Source organism: Heterocephalus glaber, unplaced genomic scaffold (genome assembly GCF_053883595.1).
Source record: "Heterocephalus glaber isolate CG9 unplaced genomic scaffold, H.glaber_assembly_v1.0 deba00000347, whole genome shotgun sequence".
Taxonomy (NCBI): domain Eukaryota; kingdom Metazoa; phylum Chordata; class Mammalia; order Rodentia; family Bathyergidae; genus Heterocephalus; species Heterocephalus glaber.
In genome coordinates, this window is record NW_028258143.1 from 28,921,723 (window position 1) to 28,930,265 (window position 8,543).

Consider the following 8,543-nt stretch of genomic DNA (forward strand, 5'->3'; position numbering starts at 1 on the left):
CCATACTCCCCCAAAATCTTGCCTTTTTACTTGCCTTTTTACACACTTAGCATCCCATACATCACAAAGACATGCTGTCATAGTAGGGGAAGGTGCTCTGGGACCAGCTCTTTACCTGTTAGATAATGAGGGCATGTCCTCTGTGCTCTGCCCTGCTTCATGATGTCCAGAGTTGGGGGAGGAGGTCACACTCATTTGGGAGGGAAACACACTTCCTGCTCAGGTCTTAGTTGGGCGCTGACAACAGTCCATACAGAATGTTGGTTGCCCTCAAGTAGATGGGATAGTGTTTAAGACCAACACCCTTGAACCCTAGTTCCTGGAGGGAAGGAATAGGGTCTTCTTAGTTCTGACCCCAGTGCCCTCCTTGAGGCTGGTGAGCACAGAGCAGAAATTCAGCAAATACATGCTCCTTGTTGCTGCCATAGCTGGCAATGGACTTGTTTCACGCAAGCTTGCGGAAGGCACTCAGTACTGGAAGGGTGGAGGTGAAGCATGATGACCTTCCTGGAGGTGGGTTCTTGCAGTGAACAAGTGCATTTGTCCAAAGTCACCTGTGTCTTTTCACATCTGTTCTGCACTTGTCAGTTACTGTCTCTCTTATGAACATTGGCTGCAGTAGTCTGGACCTAGGGTTTTATAAGTCATTGGCCATGTTTAACTCACCCTGCTGGGCAACATTGCCTCTCAAGTCAGGAGGATCCTGGGACCTGTTGGAAATGCAGAGGGAACAGGGTGACTAGAGCTCAGACTGTGGTTGTGGCCAGCAAACAGAGATGCACATTCACCAAAGTGCAGGTGGCCAGTGTCACTCTCACAGTGAAATCATCTTTTTTGCATTTTATATTTTACAGAAGAGAACACTGAACATAACAATCGTTTTTGTTCATTCTAAGTAAACATCTGACAATGTCCAATTCAATGGGTTCTGCCCTCTCAAACACAACAATGCTGCCTTAAATAAAAAATGACTGAGAAGACATGCATCTCAACCCGAAATCCTGGCTGTGCAAGAAATACTTGGCTTCTCTTTCCAGGCCTAGTTCAACGGTCACTTCTGGCCCCTGCTCCCATTTCTTAGAAAGCTCTGATGCTGCCATTTGTCCCCCAGTCTGTTCTCTATATCATAGCTGCTCATAGTACCTCCCTTCTCTCTTGTGTCACCCACATGGTGCATTACTGTGCTGTTCCATTCTCCGTCCCTCAGGACTTGGGCTTTAGGATACTGAGCCTTGGTGATTATCTCAAGCAGGTGGACAGACAGCAATCATTTCTAAGTTTCCTCCTTGTTGCAGCTGTGGGCAACCCTGAAAAGCTCCCTAAGGCCCTCTCCCAGGCAGACATGACTGCTAGGGGCAAGATCTCTAATCTCTCAGATTCTCCCAAACCTAGCTGAGGTCTCTGTCACCCTTTCCCTGGGGATTAGGTCCTGGCATCAGGGCCAGGGTCTCTGGGGAACCTAGAAGCATTTAAATTCTCTTCACTTTCTGATTCTCCATTATCCCACCCTAAGAAGAGTGGGAGGAAGCCTTGCTATAGTAATTCCTCAGGTATTATCCCCAGGGGGCTGGTTTACAAACAGGTCTGGTTTTTAAAAATCAAAAGCCAAGAAATTGATCCATTGCCTGAGGCCACAAAAGCAGAGAGCTCATAAGATTGAACAAAAGAGGAAGGAAGAGGAAATGTGGGGGCTAGAAGCCTTGGTTAGCTTTCTAAATACTGTGACTTACATGTGTATTATATGTAACTATACATCTCTATGTGTCTATGATAGTTTGTACAGAATTCACTGTAAACTTTGAGATGAAGGGGTTTTTCATTGTTTGGGGTTTTTGTTTTATGGTTCTGAGGGTTAAACCCAGAGCCCTCAGATTGAACTACATCCCTACCTTTTTAAAAAAATTATTTATTGAGGCAGGATCTTGCTAAGTTGCCCATACTGGGTTCAAACTTTCTATTATCCTGCATCAGCCTCCCAGGTTGCTGTGCTATCGTGCCCAGCTGTGAAGGTATTTTTTTTGCAAAGCAATGAGCCACCACCATCAGCCTCCTGTAAGTGCAGAAACAAGTATGGTTGCCAGTGATTTCTCCTTCCAGGTGATAATGACTCCCAATCAGTATCCAGAGAGCACTGAGTGAACCAGGATGAACTTAAGACACTGGAGACATCCTCAAAAGAGAGAAAAAATAGCACCCGGCCCACAGGAAGTCACCTGCAAGGTGATAAATATTCTATGAATTCCTCATTATAGATTAAAACAAAAGTATAAAGTGCTGCCTGTTGCCAGAACTTTGACAACTGGGAATCTTGTGCAGGGCAGACTGTTGAACTGGCTTTGGCAGATGCTCAGACATAAACACACGTGGCCCAAAGCAGGGGCCCAGTGCAGGGCCCTTTCTGGGGCTGTAGCTGCATCTGCCTAGGGTAGAGAGGTCGCTGGAGCCACCACATGACAGCCTTTCTAGAAGGCAGCCCCTCGAAGGCCATCTGCAGTAATTTAAGGCATTCTCAAGCAGTGAGCAGGCTCTTGGTCCTGCAGCTCCAAGAGTACAAGACAGCCTGGGCCAGGCCCACCCTGCCCCAGGGTCCAGATGGGGACAATTTGGCATCATGGAAAGAAGTCACATTCCAAGGAATCTTGGAAGAAGCCTAGCCAGAGAATCTTAGCTCCCATGGATGCTCTGTAAGGCATTAATCATTACAGCTGCATGGTGTGTACAAGCCCCCTTAGCTGTGGGCCCCGAGACTGTCTTCTGAGCTCTCTTTCCCACACCTGTGGCCTGCCCACTCCAGGCCTCCCCACATCTCCCCTGTGTTGCCCTCTTGGTTGGACCCTGGTCTTCCACTTAACCTAAGCTCTCCATTGCCAGGGCGGGGGGGATATTTTCTAAACTGATCATGTGACTCTCTTGCCCTTCATTTCCTCCACAGAGACTTTAAAAATAAAGTCCAAATACCCAAGATTAGTACCCAGTCCTCCACCTCCCAGCTCCCACCTCCCTCGGCACTTGCCTCTCCCTGAACTTCCAGGTCCACCTAAGCACCAGCCCTGCCTACCAACCTTCACCTGCTGGCCCTGGTCCCCTAGGCTTTTTCTGTCTTTGTCTCTTTGGTTGCAGTTCATCTTTCTAGGCCCAGTTCAAGACTTCTGTCATCCAGGAGGCCTCCTGGGTCCACCAGCTGGGCCAGCACTTGTCATGGGGTCTCCTAGCTCTTATTCCACCATATTACTATCTGTGTCTCCCAAGGAAGAGGTGTCTACCTGACCACCCTGTCCCCAGTGCCCAGTGACACCTGATGCAGAGCAGGGTGTGGGACAATGGAGAAGTGTCGAAGAGCTGGAGCGAGGTAGGGGAAGGGAGGTTGCCTTGCTTGCACCTCTGGCTACATGGAGCTCCTCCGGGCAAGTGCTGTGAGTGATATCAATGTGTCCTCACAGCAGACGATGCATAAGGAGGCCCACACACTCTATTGTAATATTTTTTCAGAAAAACAAGCCTTTGTTTTGCCATCATTTTTTTTCTTGCCTTGTGAGTTTGAAATAATGACAATTCCTAGAAAGTGGAAGGTGATATCAAGAACCTGTGTGCCATTTCCCAAGTCCCCAGTGGTGACATCTTGCATAACTCCAGAATCATATGAAATCAGGAATCTGACATGGGCACACTGGATGTGTACAGGCAGCTATGTGTATTCACAGGTTACACATCTGTAGATTCACCCAACCAAATGTTGAAAAAGAAATGTGTCCATAATGAACATGTACAGATATTTTTCTCATCATTATTCCCTAAAGAACAGTGTCCCAACTATTTACATATCATTTATATTGTATCAGGAATTATAAGCAAGCTAAGAATGATTTAACCTGTAGGAAAGGGTGTGTGAAAGTTATATGCAAATACGGTGCCATTTTCTGTAAGAGACTTAAACATCCATAGATCTGGATACCTGCAGGGAGTCCATCCCTGATGACACTACTGGACCACAAACTCTGACCCACAAACTGTGTAGTTCTTTGTCATTTATCAAATGCTTAAATTCACAGAAGCCACCACCATGATGGAGAAATGACCCCAGGAAGACCTCCCTAGAGCTCCCTTTCCCAGCCAGCCCTCCTCCACCACCCTTCAGCTCTGGCAGCCACCAACCTTTGCTGGATTCCATGACTTCATCACACCAAGAATTCATATACACAGAGCCATTGAGCGTGTGGCACTTGGAGATTGGCTTTTTCACTGAATGTGATATCCTTGAGATCCATCCAAACAGTCACATCCAGTGAGAGTTCATTCCTTCATGGATAGGGATCCAATAGCACAGGAATCAACAAATGGGACTACAAATTAAAAAGCTTCTATGCTGGGGATTTAGCTCAGTGGTTCCACTGCCTGTCACCTGCCTGGAAGGTGCAAAGACCCGAGTTTGATCCCCGGTACCAAAAAAAAGCTTCTGTACAGTAAAGGAAACAACAAAGTGAAGAGACAACCTACAAGAAAAACTTTGGTAGCTATGCTTCCAATAGAGGATTCCTATCTAGAATATGTTTTCTAAAAACACCAAAAAACCAAATAATAATAAATGAGCAAGTGAATTTACCAGAGAATTCTCACAAGAAGTACAAATGGCCAATAAGTATATGAAAAATGTTCAACATCTTTAACCATTACAGAAACACAAATCAAAACTACACTGAGAGTGCTCACCTTGGCAGCACATTTACTAAAATTGGAACTATACAGAGAAGATTAGCATGGCCCCTGGGCGAGGATGACATGCAAATTCGTGAAGTGTTCCATATTTAAAAAAAAAACACTACATTGAGATTCTATCTCACTCTAGTCAGAATGGCTGTCATCAAGAATACAGAAGACAATGCATGCTGGTGAGGGGGCAAGGAAAAAGGGCCTTCCTACACTGTCAGTAGAACATAAACCAGTGTAGCCACCATGAAAATTGTATGGGCACTCCTCACAATACTAAAAGTCAATATACATTTGACCCAGCTATACCACTCCTTGCTCTATTCCCAAAAGAGTTAGAGACAGCATACTATAATGACACACACATAACTGTGTAATCACAATAGCTAAGCTGAGGGAGCAGCCTAACTGCCCATCAACAGATGAATGGATAAAGGAAATGTGATATGAGCATTATTCAGCCATAAAGAAGAAAAAAACCATGTTATTTACAGGAAAATGGATGGAAGTAGAGACCATTCTGTTAAGCAAAATAAGCCAGTCTCAGAAAGTTAAAATGACATGCTTTATCTTACATAAGACATCTAAAAATAAATGAATAAAAAGAAAAACAAGAAAGGAAACTAGAAGGTGGTCTTCTAGTGATGGGGAAGGTGATGACAGGTTGAAAATAATCAAATTATGTTATCAGCATGTACCAATATACCATCACAAATCCCATTATTCTGTACTACTACTGTACACAAAGAAAGCAAGAATACAAGCAAGCGAAAAGGAGAGTTTTCTTTATCCTATTTCTTTTTAAAGAGGTTAAATTTATTCCTAATAGCAATGTCCGTTATTGTCTTTTTTAAACCCTGGCTGCCATGTGAGTGCATGTTAAAGTTGAGATGGCTCAGGGAAGGGATTGGTCACCAGAGAAACCAAACATGTAACTGGGCTTGGAGCCATGTGACTGTTATCCAACTTCCAACCTTTGTGTCAACTCCATCATGCCTGCCTGATGAATCCTGGGTTAGAATTCTGAACACTGGAAGCTCATGGAGCTCCCTGGTGGAAGAATGCTTCTGTGTTCCAGGTGGGGAAAGGACCCTGGCTCCACAGGGTGGGCCCTCAGGACCTCTGCCTCAGGACTCTCCCACACGTCACCTCAGGTGTCTCTTCGTGTGTCCTTTCCAATAAATCTGCAATCACAAGTACAGTGCTTTCCTGAGTTCTGTGAATCATTTCAGTGACTTAGTAACCCTGAGGAGTTCATGGGAACCGCCTGGATTTGTAGTTTGTTAGTCAGAAGTGTGATTGTCCTGGGCTATACTTGTCAAGGCTATTTAAAGTGGAAGCAGTTTTGTTGGGGGCCATGCTTTTTAATTTGTGGGGTCTGAGATACACAGGTGGTTTGTTGCAGGACCCTCAATGATATCAGAAGACTGAGGGTTAAAATGAAACACTATTCCAATTCCTTTGCCTTTCCACATAAATTGTAGGACAATCTGGTTTGTATCTACAAACTTTCTTGCTGGGATTTTGACAGGGATTAAATTTCCTTTTCTTGATTAACCACCCCGGCTAGAACTCTAGCACTATGTTGAACAGTAGTGGTAAGAGTGGAAATCCTAGCCTTGTCCCCAGCGTACCAAAAGACCAGACCAAAAATCAAAACACAGTCACCCACACTAAAGTCTATGTCACCAAACCTGAACTAAGTTGTTATCTGACTTGCAGAAAAACCAGGTGTGTTAGTTACCTTTCTCAATTCTGAGACACCCAGAGTTAAAGAGGAAAGGTTTATTTAGCTCACAGTTTGTAGACGTTTCAGTCCGTAATCACCTGGCTTCAAGGCAGGGTACCACATGGCAAAGGGGCAATGGTTCATGGTGGCAGAAGACAGCAAAAGCAACAAGAGAAGGGGTCTTCCTGCCCCTTTTAGCTTATGCAGATTACTTAAGGTGGTTACCACTTACAGCCTCAATCCTAGTGCCCTTGAGGCTGGCATTGCACCACAAGTCAATTCCAGAGAAGGCCCCAACTGTGACTGCATGAGGCTTTGGGGGGGACATCAAGACACAAGCCACACCATGAGAATGAGAGACAGCCAAATGTCTCAAACAGACCAATCAGCATGACATTGAAGTTCCCTCTGCTTTATTCCTTTAGTCCTTGCAAAAAACAACCTGCAGTAGTCGGATGTTAACTAATCAGTTATTTTTCAGTTGTCACCTTTTCCCTGCCTTACAAGGAAAATAACTTTGAAATAGTCCAGTTTTTTTCTTTGTTTCTGCATTCTTCAGCCTTTCTCCATCTATAGAAAAGCTTTCTCTGCTCAGCACATCAGAACACTTATTCTACTTTATGGAATGAAATGCTGTCCCTTTCCAGAACCACAAATACAGTCAACTAAGATCTTTAAACTAAACTGCTATAATTTTGTCTCTGTGTGTCCCATTAATATTATGGATGAAAATGACCAATTTTTAAATCTTGAACCAGCTTCGCATCTCACTTGGTTATAATGCATAATTATATTTTGCTGAATTCTATTTGCCTATATTTTGTTTAGAATTTTTGCATCTATATTATGCCACAAATGATAACCTAAACATTTAACATTAGCATCTTCTGGATCAGTCATTCAATTATGTTTTATTTATAAGGTAAGTCCACAAGCCCTGGCTTAACCTGGCTTACACAGGGTTTATTTTTCTTGTGTACTAGAAGTCCAAAGAAAAGCTGCCCCAGGCTGATGTGACTGTTCCAGGATGTCCTTTAGAACAGCATTCTGGCTCACTAGCTCTGGTCACAGGCTGGGGTCATTTATCTTCACAGCTCAGGGGGGCTGCTGCACCTGTTTCAGTGGACAGAGTGGGAAGAGTGGGACAAAGAGTGAGGGGCTGAAGCTACAGGCCTCCAAGAGGTCCCTTGTACAAATGTGGCTCAGAATCTGCCACCAGTAAATGATTTTTGGTTTTATCCTATTGGTCAGGAGTGGATCACACATGCTTAGCAATAAGGGGCTTGGGGGAGTATTTTTTTTCTTTTTTATTATTAGTGTTTATTGTTATACAGAATAATGGGTATCATTTTGGAAGATTCATATATGCATGTAACATACTTGGATCATTTCCATCCCCTTTCCATGCCCGTCGCCCTTCCCTTCATTTCCTTTGGTTTCTCTAATAGTCTCCCTTCTAGGAAGTGATTCTTAAGTCTCTCACAGAGCTGTACCCATGGTGCTAATCCTGTGGGGACAAGCAGGTAGCTATGAGCATGGTCACCTGGATCTGTCTGCATGTCCACCTTGCACCTGGCTACTGTCAGCCACATCCATCTGGAGCATATGATTCTGTTTAGGATCACACTGGCACCAAGTAAATGATTTTATCTCAGAATAAATATAAAGAACAAGTCAAGAGAAGGCCAAACAACTTTACAAGGCCCTATATAAAAGATTTCACAATAGTTCAGGTAGAGAAAGTGGCTGGAGAATTGCATCATCTTAGGATATGAGTTCCATGGTCACACCACACTTGAAAATTACAACAGTAGCAATAGCTGCTGTCCTTCTGGTCACTCTGCAAAGCATGATTAATAAAACAATACTTCTTGTCACTTGAAATTTATGTTATTTTGATTTTTTGTTTGTTTTATAGATTTTCCCCAACTTTTCCTAATAGAAAATTTCAAATATAAGGAAAAATGGAAAGACAAAACACAACAAACACTCGTATACGCATCACCTGAATGCAACAGCTGTGAACATGTTGCCACACAGATGTACTGGAAACTATTATGTACAGTAGGTATGCAACATATCTGTCTGAACCAGTTGGAACTAGTTGCTG

At 43.8% G+C, this 8,543-nt stretch overlaps 1 non-coding gene across 1 annotated transcript; it reads left to right on the plus strand.

Moving 5' to 3' along the window:
• Nucleotides 1-4,699: 4,699 nt before the first annotated feature.
• On the plus strand, nucleotides 4,700-4,806 carry LOC147829888 (U6 spliceosomal RNA). Its single transcript, XR_015447484.1, has one exon. It is a non-coding gene; the product is annotated as a U6 spliceosomal RNA (small nuclear RNA).
• Nucleotides 4,807-8,543: the final 3,737 nt, after the last annotated feature.